The sequence below is a fragment of the Coregonus clupeaformis genome, chromosome 12, assembly GCF_020615455.1.
Source record: "Coregonus clupeaformis isolate EN_2021a chromosome 12, ASM2061545v1, whole genome shotgun sequence".
NCBI classification, from domain to species: Eukaryota; Metazoa; Chordata; class Actinopteri; order Salmoniformes; family Salmonidae; genus Coregonus; species Coregonus clupeaformis.
In genome coordinates, this window is record NC_059203.1 from 5210214 (window position 1) to 5226992 (window position 16779).

The following is a 16779-nucleotide window of genomic DNA, read 5'->3' on the forward strand; positions in this document are numbered from 1 at the left end:
CAACACCCTGTCGTTCTCCGCTAACATCAAGGCGGTGACCCGCTCCTGCAGGTTCATGCTCTACAACATTCGGAGAGTACGACCCTGCCTTACACAGGAAGCGGCACAGGTCCTAATCCAGGCACTTGTCATCTCCCCGTCTGGACTACTGCAACTCGCTGTTGGCTGGCCTCCCTGCCTGTGCCATTAAACCCCTACAACTCATCCAGAATGCCGCAGCCCGTCTGGTGTTCAACCTTCCCAAGTTCTCTCACGTCACCCCCTCCTCCGCACACTCCACTGGCTTCCAGTTGAAGCTCGCATCCGTTACAAGACCATGGTGCTTGCCTATGGAGCAGTGAGGGGAACGGCACCTCTGTACCTTCGGGCTCTGATCAGTCCCTACACCCAAACGAGGGCATTGCGTTCATCCACCTCTGGCCTGCTGGCTCCCCTTCCTCTGCGGAAGCATAGTTCCCGCTCAGCCCAGTCAAAACTGTTCGCTGCCCTGGCACCCCAATGGTGGAACAAGCTCCCTCACGACGCCAGGACAGCGGAGTCACTCACCACCTTCCGGAGACATTTGAAACCCCACCTCTTTAAGGATTACCTGGGATAGGATAAAGTAATCCTTCTACCCCCCCAAAAAAAATTGTGAAGTGGTTTTCCCACTGGCTATAGGGTGAATGCACCAATTTGTGAGTCGCTCTGGACTAGAGCGTCTGCTAAATGACGTAAATGTGCCCTTGAGCAAGGCACTTAACCCTAATTGCTCCTGTAAGTCGCTCTGGATAAGAGCGTCTGCTAAATGACTAAAATGTAAATGTAATGAATGCATACTGCCAACTGTAATGTTTGGTGGAGGAGGAATAATGGTCTGGGGCTGTTTTTCATGGTTCGGGCTAGGCCCCTTAGTTCCAGTGAAGGGACATCTTAACGCTACAGCATACAATGACATTCTAGATGATTCTGTGCTTCCAACTTTGTGGCAACAGTTTGGGGAAGAACTTGACTGGCCTGCACAGAGCCCTGACCTCAACCCCATTGAACACCTTTGGGATGAATTGGAACGCCGACTGCGAGCCAGGCCTTTCTGCTGCACTCGCTCTACTCATGAATATGTTAATGATTTAAAGTGTCTGCCATTGCAATATATTTGGTCTCTATTGGCTACAGACAGAGCAGGCTGTATTGGCTTTATTAGTCCTGGTTCCTGTGACTAATCAATTTGGCTATTTAAGCTCTGAATATTAGCTACCACACTTTATCAGGAGTTATCGTCAGCCTATTTGTATTTGTGTTTACACAGCAGGAAATGCAGAAGTATTTAATTTTTCGCTATGATCAGCTTGTCAAAAATTGACAGATACAAACTTGAATAATGTGAGTTTTTTTTTGTGTTGTGTTGTTGGAGGTGGGTCTTATTCAGTTCAGCTCAGAAAATGCTGCCCTCATCAATCTGACGCCAAAGGAGGCGTCCTAATCCTGCCCAATGAGCGGGCCGGCCGTGACGGTAATGATAAACAATGGCCTGCAGTTGTGATGTTTTACCGGAACTATTTACTTTGCCGGGACGCACCTTACTTTCACCCCTGCTCGGAAATCTTTACATAGTGGCACCGCCGACAAGTTGGTGCAGTGCCTCCCTGTCAGTGACCATAGCTGCTTTAAACGCTTTAAAATGGGCATTTCCGGGACGCTCAGTATGAACATGAATTATTGGGAAAATATGAATCCCTTCCACATAGGCCGTTTTCAAAGGGATGAATTGCTTTTTAGGGGCAGTCGCTCTGTAACCTTTCTGGGAGTATGCTCTATTGCTAGTTATAGTTTATGGCTCTCTCACAATGAATCATTATTTTGGGGGGATTTCGTAGATTACATTTTAGATTACATTTAACTGGTTACAATCCAGGCATGTCACATGATCGCACAAAACACAATTTATTCGTGATAATTCTTCAAGACGTCCTGCTGAAGTATAAGTATTAAAGTACATACTGTAGATCATATAAAACAGACCCGTTTCCTCCTGCCTCCCTGTGGACTGGACCAGTAGTTGAATACCAATCATGAGTAGAATAGAACCATGGGAAGAGTTGAATTGGATCCTTACAAGCAGGAGTATGGAAGGTGAGGTCCAAGGAAAGGCAGCAGGTTGCATATGAATCTCCACCCCAGACAAAACACCTGCCTTACCACTATGCAATCTGCTACCTCTACAGACAGCCTCTGCCCTGGCGTACCTGTCCCAAACCAACCCCTGGACAGGTAGACGCTATAGGGTAAAGGCTAGGAGTTGGGATTTAACCTTTCATATGACAAGCACACCACAGAACAGTACATATCACGGTGAGTGATTATTCACTCACTCAATCAGCTATCCATCAGGTCTGGTACATTTATGGAACAAGTTACAGAAACAATCAGAAGCCGTTATGGAACAATGTGGTTGAGTGTAGATGTTGTTCTGCTGGTCAGGGAAGGCAATAGATTGTATAGTTATCTTCTGATCAGGGTAATATCACTCCCCCACAACTATACAATCTACTACCTCACACCGCCTCTGCAGAGACTGGTTCAGCTTTAATGCACTTCAGACATGACAACCTTTTGAGGCCTCCTTGCTGCTGCATCTTCCTGTGAAACACTGCATCAACTGTGATCAGAATATTATTGGTTACGACTTGATGAAAGTATTCTTGTCACATTGAAAAAGACAGTAGGTTGTATAGTTATCTCCCAGTGTGGGTGTGACCCTAAAACTATACAACATACTACCTCATCCCACTGTGCAGACCAGACTACTGCAGTGGCTCAGGGAACAGTCCAGGATCCACCTGACACCTGAACCACAGGCCGAGCCTTGAGCCCTGACGTCACAGCATCTCTGGAGAGCCTTGAGCCCTGACGTCACAGCATCTCTGGAGAGCCTTGAGCCCTGACGTCACAGCATCTGCGGAGAGCCTTGAGCCCTGACGTCACAGCATCTGCGGAGAGCCTTGAGCCCTGACGTCACAGCATCTGCGGAGAGCCTTGAGCCCTGACGTCACAGCATCTGCGGAGAGCCTTGAGCCCTGACGTCACAGCATCTCTGGAGAGCCTTGAGCCCTGACGTCACAGCATCTCTGGAGAGCCTTGAGCCCTGACGTCACAGCATCTGCGGAGAGCCTTGAGCCCTGACGTCACAGCACCTGCGGAGAGACTTTATAATAATACCAAAACCATCACAAGAAACAACATCAAGGTTGGGAACTTTCAGAAAATGTGAGTTTGCTTTGCGAGGCGGTAGGGAGGCTTCCCAGCGTAGGGCTCTTTCTGTATGGTTCAGTCCGCCTCAGGTGGTGACGCAGTAAGATGGAGGCACTGCCCTGCAGCACGACAGACGCCATATTGTTATTGTACCTCCCTCTACCAGCTAGCCAACTGCCAACTGCCTGCCTCACTGGCCTGCTAACTGACTGCCTGTTAGCCTAGTTGCTAACACCTCAGTACAGATGAATGCCCTCAGCCTAGTCACTGCCTGTTAGCCTAGTTGCTAACACCTCAGTACAGATGAATGCCCTCAGCCTAGTCACTGCCTGTTAGCCTAGTTGCTAACACCTCAGTACAGATGAATGCCCTCAGCCTAGTCACTGCCTGTTAGCCTAGTTGCTAACACCTCAGTACAGATGAATGCCCTCAGCCTAGTCACTGCCTGTTAGCCTAGTTGCTAACACCTCAGTACAGATGAATGCCCTCAGCCTAGTCACTGCCTGTTAGCCTAGTTGCTAACACCTCAGTACAGATGAATGCCCTCAGCCTAGTCACTGCCTGTTAGCCTAGTTGCTAACACCTCAGTACAGATGAATGCCCTCAGCCTAGTCACTGCCTGTTAGCCTAGTTGCTAACACCTCAGTACAGATGAATGCCCTCAGCCCAGTCAGACCCACTCCAGAGTTATGTCTCTTTTCTTTTAGCCCGACACGCCTGTAAACCGGCCAGAGAACAGGACAAGTTGCTAAGAGAAACTTTCTCGTTCTGTTTCCCCTGGCCGACTTCGTTTCCTCCGCCACCCGCAGGCCGCCATCTTGTCTGTCTACTAAAACCGGACCCGTTTGTTCGTTGCAGGTTTGAAACAGTTTTAAATCCAGGTGATTTGACTTATAGAAAAGTCTTTACAGAACCGCAAAGCCTAGAAAACCATTGTCTGTCTTCAGACATCAATAATTTGTCTTGAGCAAAACAAACATACATACTGCAAACAAAGTGTTCTTAAACATATCAACCCGCTGATTACTACGAGATAAACCCGTTGGTCCAGACCCTGTAGTATCACACAGCTGCCTGTTTAGCTAAATATTAAGGATTTTTGTTTGGGCCGTGTCGTGGTGGTCCCAAGGCACTCAGACAATTCTGACTTACTGACTCGAGTCACGTCTAACGTTTCTGAGTGACTCGTTCATGTTAGTGGTTGGTTTGACCTGCTGGCTGCTATGACTCCTACAGCAGGGTTAATACACGGTCCTCCAGCTCAGCGACTCCAGAGACATGCTCCGAACACCAACTGTCTGTCATATGTCCGCAGGGAAATAGATCATGACCAACTGTCTATCATATGTCCGCAGGGAAATAGATCACCACCAACTGTCTGTCATATGTCCGCAGGGAAATAGATCATGACCAACTGTCTGTCATATGTCCGCAGGGAAATAGATCATGACCAACTGTCTGTCATATGTCCGCAGGGAAATAGATCATGACCAACTGTCTGTCATATGTCCGCAGGGAAATAGATAATGACCACAGAGGAGAAAAATACTTGTTCACAACTGACAATTGATCTCATGGTGCAATAATGAATTGATTATTGAATGTTAAATCGATAGAGACAGCTTTATACAACCAAAACATAGCCCACATAGCCTGCCTCTGCTCAACCAGAACATAGCCCACATAGCCTGCCTCTGCTCAACCAGAACATAGCCCACATAGCCTGCCTCTGCTCAACCAGAACATAGCCCACATAGCCTGCCTCTGCTCAACCAAAACATAGCCCACATAGCCTGCCTCTGCTCAACCAGAACATAGCCCACATAGCCTGCCTCTGCTCAACCAGAACATAGCCTGCCTCTGCTCAACCAGAACATAGCCCACATAGCCTGCCTCTGCTCAACCAGAACATAGCCCACATAGCCTGCCTCTGCTCAACCAGAACATAGCCCACATAGCCTGCCTCTGCCCAACCAGAACATAGCCCACATAGCCTGCCTCTGCTCAACCAAAACATAGCCCACATAGCCTGCCTCTGCTCAACCAGAACATAGCCCACATAGCCTGCCTCTGCTCAACCAAAACATAGCCCACATAGCCTGCCTCTGCTCAACCAGAACATAGCCCACATAGCCTGCCTCTGCTCAACCAGAACATAGCCCACATAGCCTGCCTCTGCTCAACCAGAACATAGCCCACATAGCCTGCCTCTGCTCAACCAGAACATAGCCTGCCTCTGCTCAACCAGAACATAGCCCACATAGCCTGCCTCTGCTCAACCAAAACATAGCCCACATAGCCTGCCTCTGCTCAACCAAAACATAGCCCACATAGCCTGCCTCTGCTCAACCAAAACATAGCCCACATAGCCTGCCTCTGCTCAACCAGAACATAGCCCACATAGCCTGCCTCTGCCCAACCAAAACATAGCCCACATAGCCTGCCTCTGCTCAACCAGAACATAGCCCACATAGCCTGCCTCTGCTCAACCAAAACATAGCCCACATAGCCTGCCTCTGCTCAACCAGAACATAGCCCACATAGCCTGCCTCTGCTCAACCAGAACATAGCCTGCCTCTGCTCAACCAAAACATAGCCCACATAGCCTGCCTCTGCTCAACCAGAACATAGCCCACATAGCCTGCCTCTGCTCAACCAAAATCGAACTGGAGAACGACTCGTTTGTGGGGTGCTGCATTTGGAACGATGCGTTTTCTCTTCCATCCAGTAGTCAAGTCATTCACAATCTAGTCCTCATTAAAAAGGTACAATAAATAATGGTATTTGTAGGCCTAGCTATCATACATGTACATTGCTTGAACCTTTTTGACAGCTCCAATAAGCCTCCTGTGGTGAACGAGAGGCTTGTAGAATCATGAGTCTTTCCCGTTTTCAGTTCATCTTTCGCCGGTAGGGGGTCCTGCATGCTCTGGGCATTACTGAATCAAATGAGTCGAAAGATTTGTTATTTTGACTGAAGGAGTTGAAAAGAGTAGAACTTCCCATCACTAATCGTTAAGTCTTATCACACACTGAAGACCAGACAGAGAGAGAGGGGACATTAGTATTCCACAGGGCAGTCAGACAGAGCCAGGGTGGATCCCAAATAGCCCCCATTAACCTACGCAGTGCACTCTGGGCAAAAGTAGTGGATTATATAGGGAATAGGGTGCCATTTGGTACACAAAGAGAGAACGAGTGCGACGAGGAGAGAGGGATCAACCCTGGATCAAGCCGGGCCTGGGGCCTCATTTACAAAATTTTCATAGTTTTTAAAATAAATATCTGGGTGCACCATTTCTGAAAAGACTGGGAGTTTCCTGGGAGTCTGCTGTTCAATTAGCCAGCCAGGAACAGGTTCTGCCACTCTCACACCTTACTGTTCTTAAATGAGAGGCCTTTGCCTTGGTTGCTGGTTCGAATCTCCAGTCTGATGGGAGAAAAGAAATCTGATGGGAAGTGACCCAGCAGAGGACAGTTTCTAACCTTCCTTGCCCAACAGCAGCCTCCACTGATAGGAATAGCCTATGATAGGCAGAAGTTTCCCCCCCAAACCACTGATCCAGGGTAGCCAGCTAGCTATCCTTCTTAAAGGCTCCACACACTCTAAGCAACGTTTCCACAATGGATCCGACAGAGCTTTGTTTGCGTAGCTCTCTACGTAGTTCTATGCACTTTAACGCGGCTTAATTGTTGGAACGCGACACAAACGGAGCTCCGTAGCTAGACTGTGAAATCACTGGAGAGACCTTTACCACCGAAAGGTCGCTGGTTCTAATCCCCGAGCCGACTAGGTGAGAAATCTGTCGATGTGCCCTTGAGCAAGGCACTTAACCCTAATTGCTCCTGTAAGTCGCTCTGGATAAGAGCGTCTGCTAAATGACTAAAATGTAATGTAAATGTATGTAAGCCATCACTAACACATAGCTAACTACCTCCACTAGTTTACCAAATGCCATGGTTCCGACAAAATGAGTAACGTTAGCTAATTTCCCCTAAACTTTCCCCCTAATTACGGACGCCCTCTATTGGCTGGAGGACTAAATCACCTTGATCTCAAACTTTTAACGGACTGGAAAATAACGGTACGTTTTGCGACTAAATACACCCTTTAGTCAGCTGACCATCGATTGTCATTACACTTTATGTAAGTTAAGTTATGAGTTTTTAAAAAGTAATATTGACATTTTGTGGGACAAGCTGCATATTTTAAAATTCAACTTTTATTATCCAACTTTTAACCTCTGAAATACAGCTAATGTTGCTAGCGTAGTTGCTAAATGTTGATAGAACTGCTTAGTAACCAAAAAGGAAAGACATTGTGTTAGATAATACACCAAAACAGCTGCATGTTGTCAAGCTTTACCGTATCAAAATTGGAGTCGTCTGACGGGTGCGTTTTGAACAATCTGCAAAAAAGAATTTTGAACCATGAACTTTTTGACACCCATCACTGTTGGCTATGTTTCATCTTACAACAGCTACATAGACGCAGTTTTTAGTCAAATGTTACAATGTATGCATCAATATTAAACTGATTTGGACACTAATTTTCATAACAGATAACATCAAACAAAAAACTTGGATATTCTTTCAGTTATTGTGAAAACTTTCATCACCACCTTTCAATGCCTTAGCTCTGAAATGTAAATGTTTATACATATTCAGATGGAGATATCTTTCTAAAATGTGTATAGTATGCCAAGTTATTTAGCTACATGTATTTCCCACCACAACATGGAGAAAGTCAAGAGGAAGCAGTGGAGTGAGGTGGACGTGTTCCATGTCATGGAGGACTGAGGGGCAGGGATGGCTATCCACCAGGCTGAGGGGCAGGGATGGATATCCACCAGGCTGAGGGGCAGGGATGGATATCCACCAGGCTGAGGGGCAGGGATGGATATCCACCAGGCTGAGGGGCAGGGATGGATATCCACCAGGCTGAGGGGCAGGGATGGCTATCCACCAGGCTGAGGGGCAGGGATGGATATCCACCAGGCTGAGGGGCAGGGATGGCTATCCACCAGGCTGAGGGGCAGGGATGGCTATCCACCAGGCTGAGGGGCAGGGATGGATATCCACCAGGCTGAGGGGCAGGGATGGCTATCCACCAGGCTGAGGGCAGGGATGGATATCCACCAGGCTGAGGGGCAGGGATGGATATCCACCAGGCTGAGGGGCAGGGATGGATATCCACCAGGCTGAGGGGCAGGGATGGATATCCACCAGGCTGAGGGGGCAGGGATGGATATCCACCAGGCTGAGGGGCAGGGATGGCTATCCACCAGGCTGAGGGGGCAGGGATGGATATCCACCAGGCTGAGGGGCAGGGATGGCTATCCACCAGGCTGAGGGGCAGGGATGGATATCCACCAGGCTGAGGGGCAGGGATGGCTATCCACCAGGCTGAGGGGCAGGGATGGATATCCACCAGGCTGAGGGGCAGGGATGGATATCCGCCAGGCTGAGGGGCAGGGATGGATATCCGCCAGGCTGAGGGGCAGGGATGGCTATCCACCAGGCTGCCAAGGTTAGGCATAATTTTGTTTTTAGGAGATTACCACATGTATGTGAATTTCATCTGCTAGTAACAGTTTATTCTGATCTACCAAGGTGCATGACCCTGGCGGCAGGCTGAGCGGCCGGGTGACCCATGGACCACCCACATTGCTTGCACCAGAGGATGAAAATGGTCTGGGGCAGTACTGTATCTATTTACTGCGCCAGCCATGGGTTCCCCTTCACCAGACAGAGGCTGATGGAATATGCCAACAAAATGCGCAGGTATCTGGTGTTCTATGTATGTAGTATCCCGCTCCCTGTACCAGCGCTGACAGACATGATCTATGTGGTGGAAGGGAGAGTATCCCGCTCCCTGTACCAGCGCTGACAGACATGATCTATGTGGTGGAAGGGAGAGTATCCCGCTCCCTGTACCAACGCTGCCAGACATGATCTATGTGGTGGAAGGGAGAGTATCCCGCTCCCTGTACCAACGCTGCCAGACATGATCTATGTGGTGGAAGGGAGAGTATCCCGCTCCCTGTACCAACGCTGACAGACATGATCTATGTGGTGGAAGGGAGAGTATCCGGCTCCCTGTACCAGCGCTGCCAGACATGATCTATGTGGTGGAAGGGAGAGTATCCGGCTCCCTGTACCAGCGCTGCCAGACATGATCTATGTGGTGGAAGGGAGAGTATCCCGCTCCCTGTATCAGCGCTGCCAGACATGATCTATGTGGTGGAAGGGAGAGTATCCGGCTCCCTGTACCAGCGCTGCCAGACATGATCTATGTGGTGGAAGGGAGAGTATCCGGCTCCCTGTACCAGCGCTGCCAGACATGATCTATGTGGTGGAAGGGAGAGTATCCGGCTCCCTGTACCAGCGCTGCCAGACATGATCTATGTGGTGGAAGGGAGAGTATCCCGCTCCCTGTACCAGCGCTGACAGACATGATCTATGTGGTGGAAGGGAGAGTATCCCGCTCCCTGTACCAGCGCTGCCAGACATGATCTATGTGGTGGAAGGGAGAGTATCCGGCTCCCTGTACCAGCGCTGCCAGACATGATCTATGTGGTGGAAGGGAGAGTATCCGGCTCCCTGTACCAGCGCTGCCAGACATGATCTATGTGCTGGAAGGGGAGAGTATCCGGCTCCCTGTACCAGCGCTGCCAGACATGATCTATGTGGTGGAAGGGAGAGTATCCGGCTCCCTGTACCAGCGCTGCCAGACATGATCTATGTGGTGGAAGGGAGAGTATCCGGCTCCCTGTACCAGCGCTGCCAGACATGATCTATGTGCTGGAAGGGAGAGTATCCGGCTCCCTGTACCAGCGCTGCCAGACATGATCTATGTGGTGGAAGGGAGAGTATCCCGCTCCCTGTATCAGCGCTGCCAGACATGATCTATGTGCTGGAAGGGAGAGTATCCGGCTCCCTGTACCAGCGCTGACAGACATGATCTATGTGGTGGAAGGGAGAGTATCCGGCTCCCTGTACCAGCGCTGACAGACATGATCTATGTGGTGGAAGGGAGAGTATCCGGCTCCCTGTATCAGCGCTGACAGACATGATCTATGTGGTGGAAGGGAGAGTATCCGGCTCCCTGTACCAGCGCTGACAGACATGATCTATGTGGTGGAAGGGAGAGTATCCGGCTCCCTGTACCAGCGCTGACAGACATGATCTATGTGGTGGAAGGGATAGTATCCGGCTCCCTGTACCAGCGCTGCCAGACATGATCTATGTGGTGGAAGGGAGAGTATCCGGCTCCCTGTACCAGCGCTGCCAGACATGATCTATGTGGTGGAAGGGAGAGTATCCGGCTCCCTGTACCAGCGCTGACAGACATGATCTATGTGGTGGAAGGGAGAGTATCCGGCTCCCTGTACCAGCGCTGCCAGACATGATCTATGTGGTGGAAGGGAGAGTATCCGGCTCCCTGTACCAGCGCTGCCAGACATGATCTATGTGCTGGAAGGGAGAGTATCCCGCTCCCTGTATCAGCGCTGACAGACATTATCTATGTGGTGGAAGGGAGAGTATCCGGCTCCCTGTACCAACGCTGCCAGACATGATCTATGTGGTGGAAGGGAGAGTATCCGGCTCCCTGTACCAGCGCTGACAGACATGATCTATGTGGTGGAAGGGAGAGTATCCCGCTCCCTGTACCAACGCTGCCAGACATGATCTATGTGGTGGAAGGGAGAGTATCCCGCTCCCTGTACCAACGCTGCCAGACATGATCTATGTGGTGGAAGGGAGAGTATCCGGCTCCCTGTACCAGCGCTGCCAGACATGATCTATGTGGTGGAAGGGAGAGTATCCGGCTCCCTGTACCAACGCTGCCAGACATGATCTATATGGTGGAAGGGAGAGTATCCGGCTCCCTGTACCAGCGCTGCCAGACATGATCTATGTGGTGGAAGGGAGAGTATCCGGCTCCCTGTACCAGCGCTGACAGACATGATCTATGTGGTGGAAGGGAGAGTATCCGGCTCCCTGTACCAGCGCTGACAGACATGATCTATGTGCTGGAAGGGAGAGTATCCGGCTCCCTGTAACAGCGCTGACAGACATGATCTATGTGGTGGAAGGGAGAGTATCCGGCTCCCTGTACCAGCGCTGACAGACATGATCTATGTGGTGGAAGGGAGAGTATCCGGCTCCCTGTACCAGCGCTGACAGACATGATCTATGTGCTGGAAGGGAGAGTATCCGGCTCCCTGTACCAGCGCTGACAGACATGATCTATGTGGTGGAAGGGAGAGTATCCGGCTCCCTGTACCAGCGCTGACAGACATGATCTATGTGGTGGAAGGGAGAGTATCCCGCTCCCTGTACCAACGCTGCCAGACATGATCTATGTGGTGGAAGGGAGAGTATCCGGCTCCCTGTACCAGCGCTGACAGACATGATCTATGTGCTGGAAGAGTTTATGAAGTGTGGCCTCTTCCCGTTTAATGCCGTCTTGGTCCCTACCAGGTGCCAGCACCGCCTCTCCTGGAACCAGCAGCACTGTGCCGTCCACCAGCACCTCCTCCCCAGAGACCATGCTCCAGCCCCAGTCCCTGCTCCAGCCCCAGTCCCTGCTCCAGCCCCAGTCCCTGCTCCAGCCCCAGTCCCTGCTCCAGCCCCAGTCCCTGCTCCAGCCCCAGTCCCTGCTCCAGCCCCAGCTCCAGCCCCAGCTCCAGCCCCAGTCCCTGCTCCAGCCCCAGTCCCTGCTCCAGCCCCAGTCCCTGCTCCAGCCCCAGTCCATGCTCCAGCCCCAGTCCCTGCTCCAGCCCCTGCTCCAGTCCCTGCTCCAGCCCCAGCTCCAGCCCCAGTCCCTGCTCCAGCCCCAGTCCATGCTCCAGCCCCAGTCCCTGCTCCAGCCCCAGTCCCTGCTCCAGCCCCAGTCCATGCTCCAGCCCCAGTCCCTGCTCCAGCCCCAGTCCATGCTCCAGCCCCAGTCCCTGCTCCAGCCCCAGTCCCTGCTCCAGCCCCAGTCCCTGCTCCAGCCCCAGTCCATGCTCCAGCCCCAGTCCCTGCTCCAGCCCCTGCTCCAGTCCATGCTCCAGCCCCAGTCCCTGCTCCAGCCCCAGTCCCTGCTCCAGCCCCAGTCCATGCTCCAGCCCCAGTCCATGCTCCAGCTCCAGTCCCTGCTCCAGCCCCAGTCCATGCTCCAGCCCCAGTCCCTGCTCCAGCCCCAGTCCATGCTCCAGCCCCAGTCCATGCTCCAGCTCCAGTCCCTGCTCCAGCCCCAGTCCCTGCTCCAGCCCCAGTCCCTTCTCCAGCCCCAGTCCCTGCTCCAGCTCCAGTCCCTGCTCCAGCCCCAGTCCCTGCTCCAGCCCCAGTCCCTGCTCCAGCCCCAGTGAAGGACCTGGGGCACATCCTTACTGTCCTGAAGTATCGGCTGGACCGATACAGAAGACTCCCTGTGGTCGCCACATGCCTCACCGGGGAGGAATACACGCGCCAGTGGCAGGAGAGGGGTGAGAAGGAGAGGGCCGAGGCAGAGGAGAAAGAGCGTCGGGCAGCCCTCAGAACACAGAGGGCACAGGAGAGGGCTGCCATGGATGAGACCATCGACGCCATCGCCTCTTCTGGACCCACCGCTGGAACCACTCCTGGCTGCATCACCACCGCCAGTGGATCCCAGTGTGCAACACCTGTAGGAGCCGCCAGGGCCCCCAGTGTGCAACACCTGTAGGAGCCGCCAGGGCCCCCAGTGTGCAACACCTGTAGGAGCCGCCAGGGCCCCCAGTGTGCAACACCTGTAGGAGCCGCCAGGGCCCCCAGTGTGCAACACCTGTAGGAGCCGCCAGGGCCCCCAGTGTGCAACACCTGTAGGAGCCGCCAGGGCCCCCAGTGTGCAACACCTGTAGGAGCCACCAGGGCCCCCAGCTGCAGAAGGTGGTCACGTGCCTACTCTCCCGGCCACACCATCGTCGGCCCCTCAACCCCACCACTACCAACACCAGCTCCTCCAAGCCATCAGCGGCGGATTCGTCCACCACCACCACGATGCACACCAGCTCCCCTGTCTGTCACCACCAACACGGCCTCCTCTGGATCAACTGCCTCCTCCGTCTCCCCTGGTCACACCACCATAGCAACCTCGTCTGGTGTTCCTGCCCCCTGCAATTCAAATACAGCCACCTCTACCGGTAAACAAATTATGAAAAAGTTACTGTTTGTTCTGTGTTCTACAAAACTGCTATGTTTAACACATAATTTTTCTCTCTTTACATATCTACAGTCCAACAGGCATGTCCTCCACCTCCTCCAAAACCTCTGCAGCTTCCTCCAGAGGTATTGATGTAAATAAGTAGAAAATGGCACCACTCTCAGCCACCCTCAGCCACTCCTGGCACCACCCTCAGCCACCCCTGGCACCACCCTCAGCCACCCCTGGCACCACCCTCAGCCACTCCTGGCACCACCCTCAGCCACCCCTGGCACCACCCTCAGCCCCCCCTGGCACCACCCTCAGCCATCCCTGGCACCACCCTCAGCCATCCCTGGCACCACCCTCAGCCATCCCTGGCACCACCCTCAGCCACTCCTGGCACCACCCTCAGCCACTCCTGGCACCACCCTCAGCCATCCCTGGCACCACCCTCAGCCATCCCTGGCACCACCCTCAGCCATCCCTGGCACCACCCTCAGCCATCCCTGGCACCACCCTCAGCCACCACTCTCAGGTACTGTGTTTTTCTCTCTCTCAGTTGTATCAATTACTATTGTTGCTGTAGTACTTCTACATTTGCAAACCATGTTAATCAATGATTGTTCTTTTTATTATATTTTTACAAAAGAACACACCACCTGCTGTGCTGGCTGCGGGGAGCGTGATCCGCCTCCCCGGAGGAGTGTAGATCTGAGGTGCCATGGTTGTGCTGTGATTTCTGCCAGCACTGGTTCCATTGCAGGTGTGTGTGCTGTGGGATCCCGAGGTGGCGGTGGAGCTGGACTTTTACTGCTATTTATGTGACAATATAGGGATGGAAGTCAAGATTTCATTGTTTGTTTTGGTCGTTTTAATATGCCATTTGTTTTAAAAATATAAAATATATATATATAACGTGTAAAATATTATATATATATATATATATATATATATATTCAACCCATCTTTCCAAGTGCATCACTGCAACACAAACTCCAACACAGTGTTTTCATTGTTGATGTCAATGCACATCACTGAAATTTAAGTTTCACTTGTTGTAAATTATTCATACTCATTTATATTTTAGTATGAAATGTATCTACTTTCTCAAAACATAAAATTAATCTGTAACACAAATTGAGCCATTTGGGTGTGTTCGTAAATTCAATCTGGAGACTGCACTCAGTGCGCGCTCTGGGCGTTTCACTCTCGGAGCGTTCAGAGCGACACTGGACTCTCTGGCGGAGGAGTAGGGTTGATCTGAGCGTTCAGGGTGACACTGGACTCTTTGGCCGAGGAGTAGGGTTGATCTGAGCGTTCAGAGCGACACTGGACTCTCTGGCGGAGGAGTAGGGTTGATCTGAGCGTTCAGGGTGACACTGGACTCTTTGGCCGAGGAGTAGGGTTGATCTGAGCGTTCAGGGCGACACTGGACTCTCTGGCCGAGGAGTAGGGTTGATCTGAGCGTTCAGAGCGACACTGGACTCTCTGGCGGAGGAGTAGGGTTGAGCTGAGCGTTCAGGGTGACACTGGACTCTCTGGCCGAGGAGTAGGGTTGATCTGAGCGTTCAGGGTGACACTGGACTCTTTGGCCGAGGAGTAGGGTTGATCCGAACCTTCTGACCTAACAACAGTCAAACACCCAAGCTAACTGGCTAACGTTGGCTAGCTACTTCCAGACAACTGAGAGAACACCTCACTCTGACCATTTTACTCGTCCCAGCAGAGCTGGTTTTCATGTTATGCAGAGCGTTGGTGACTGTAACTGTACTGCTGGCAACAATTTAATTACGCTTTTTTTTGCCAACGTTTACTGACATCGGGCATATTTAACGGGTGTTGGGCGTTCGTAAATTAATCAGTTATTCTGCGCTCTGGCACAACTCAGACGAGAGTCCTCTGAAATCGGAGTAGATGTGAATTTACGAACTCACCCTCAGGTCGTAACACTGAAAAAGAGTTTGGTCAATAACCATTTTAAACAGTCCACTGGACGGCGCACCGGGATAAGCAATGTTGATGGGCCAGTCATTCTTTTTTCAACCGGAAGGCTAGTCAACTATCCAGTAATCACTTCGGAGACTAGCTTGGTGTCTTTCTTTAAACGGATATATTTTAATTGAACAAAATAGTAAGGTGGCCAACAACTGGGGACGTATTTTTGAGCTAAACCGCTTATCAAAAGCTGATAAGTAGTATTTCCACTGAAATGTCAATCATGCTAATTGCTAAGCGGTTAGCTAACATTTTTACGACACCAATAATAACAAAACATTGACGGCTTGATCACAGGATAACTAACACTGTTGAACACGGCGATAATACGGGGTTCCACGCTAACTAACTAACACCCAAGATAGCTAGCCAACCTAGCTACATTAAACAATACAAATAACTAGAGGGCCGTCTCTGGTTCAAAATAAGCCATTAGTGGAGGCTAACTAGGGTTATCTGCTAACTGGTTGCCACCCAACGTTTGTTAGCTGAATGGCTAATGTTAGCTAGCTAGCTAACTAGTAACTAGCAAAGGCTTTACCTGCAGTCGGACAGCAATACTTCATATCCATGTTAACTAGCATGTAGCTAACGTAAGCCAAGTAACTAACAAGGTGGAAATCATTTCTGATTAAGTATTCGGTACATTTTTCCGTCAAATGTAAGTACCACAAATGAAAATATTTCAAGGAACGACAGCTTGGTTGAGTTATTCGCTGCTAATGGTAGCTAGCTGGTTACACTTGAATTTCCCTCGCTTCAGAAAAATTGCGGTTCCTTACAAGTGACGATATCCAGAAACGGAGATTTTATAGATAAGAAATCAAAGCTCTACGGGTAGCTAGGCAACTAAAACAAGCAGTTTGATAGAAAACGGGTTCATAACTAGCCATGTGCTATATAGTTAAGTTATCTAATTCATAAAACAAACGAGACAGCTAACGTTAGTTAACAGTAGCTAGCTGACATTTCAAGGTCTGATCAGGACGCAAATTTGTTCTGACCGTATATTGCAGAAATACGGATTTAATGATAGCCACGTTAGTAGGTAGAACCAGCTATGTGGTCACCTATAACGTTGTTCCGTGTTTTCCCGACTAAAGCCACCGATTCTAGCTCTATTGCACCACTTACCTGACTCTCCAGTCAGCTAGCCTCTCTGCCGTGGAGTGCTACAGCAGCCAGCCGGTAGGAGGACCGTCTGGGCACGTTCCAGGTCCACCAGCTAGCAGCTTGAGGGGCATCGGGTTTCAGACCGGTAGGTGGCGGGTCGGAGCCCCCGTCGAGGGAGGAGCTGTATGGGTGTCAGTTCTGATGGTTTGAGAGGGAGGATGAGGGTCAAGGACCGGAATGGTTAGTAGTGCAAAGACATAGGAAGAAGAGAGGTCATGATACAGAAA

At 50.9% G+C, this 16779-nt stretch overlaps 1 long non-coding RNA gene across 1 annotated transcript; it reads right to left on the reverse strand.

Moving 5' to 3' along the window:
* Nucleotides 1–1902: 1902 nt before the first annotated feature.
* On the reverse strand, nucleotides 1903–16567 carry LOC121577533. The gene is made up of 2 exons (XR_006002646.2): nucleotides 16514–16567; nucleotides 1903–3173 (listed from the first exon to the last, which is right to left on the reverse strand). It is a non-coding gene; the product is annotated as an uncharacterized LOC121577533 (long non-coding RNA).
* Between the last annotated feature and the right edge of the window lie 212 nt (nucleotides 16568–16779).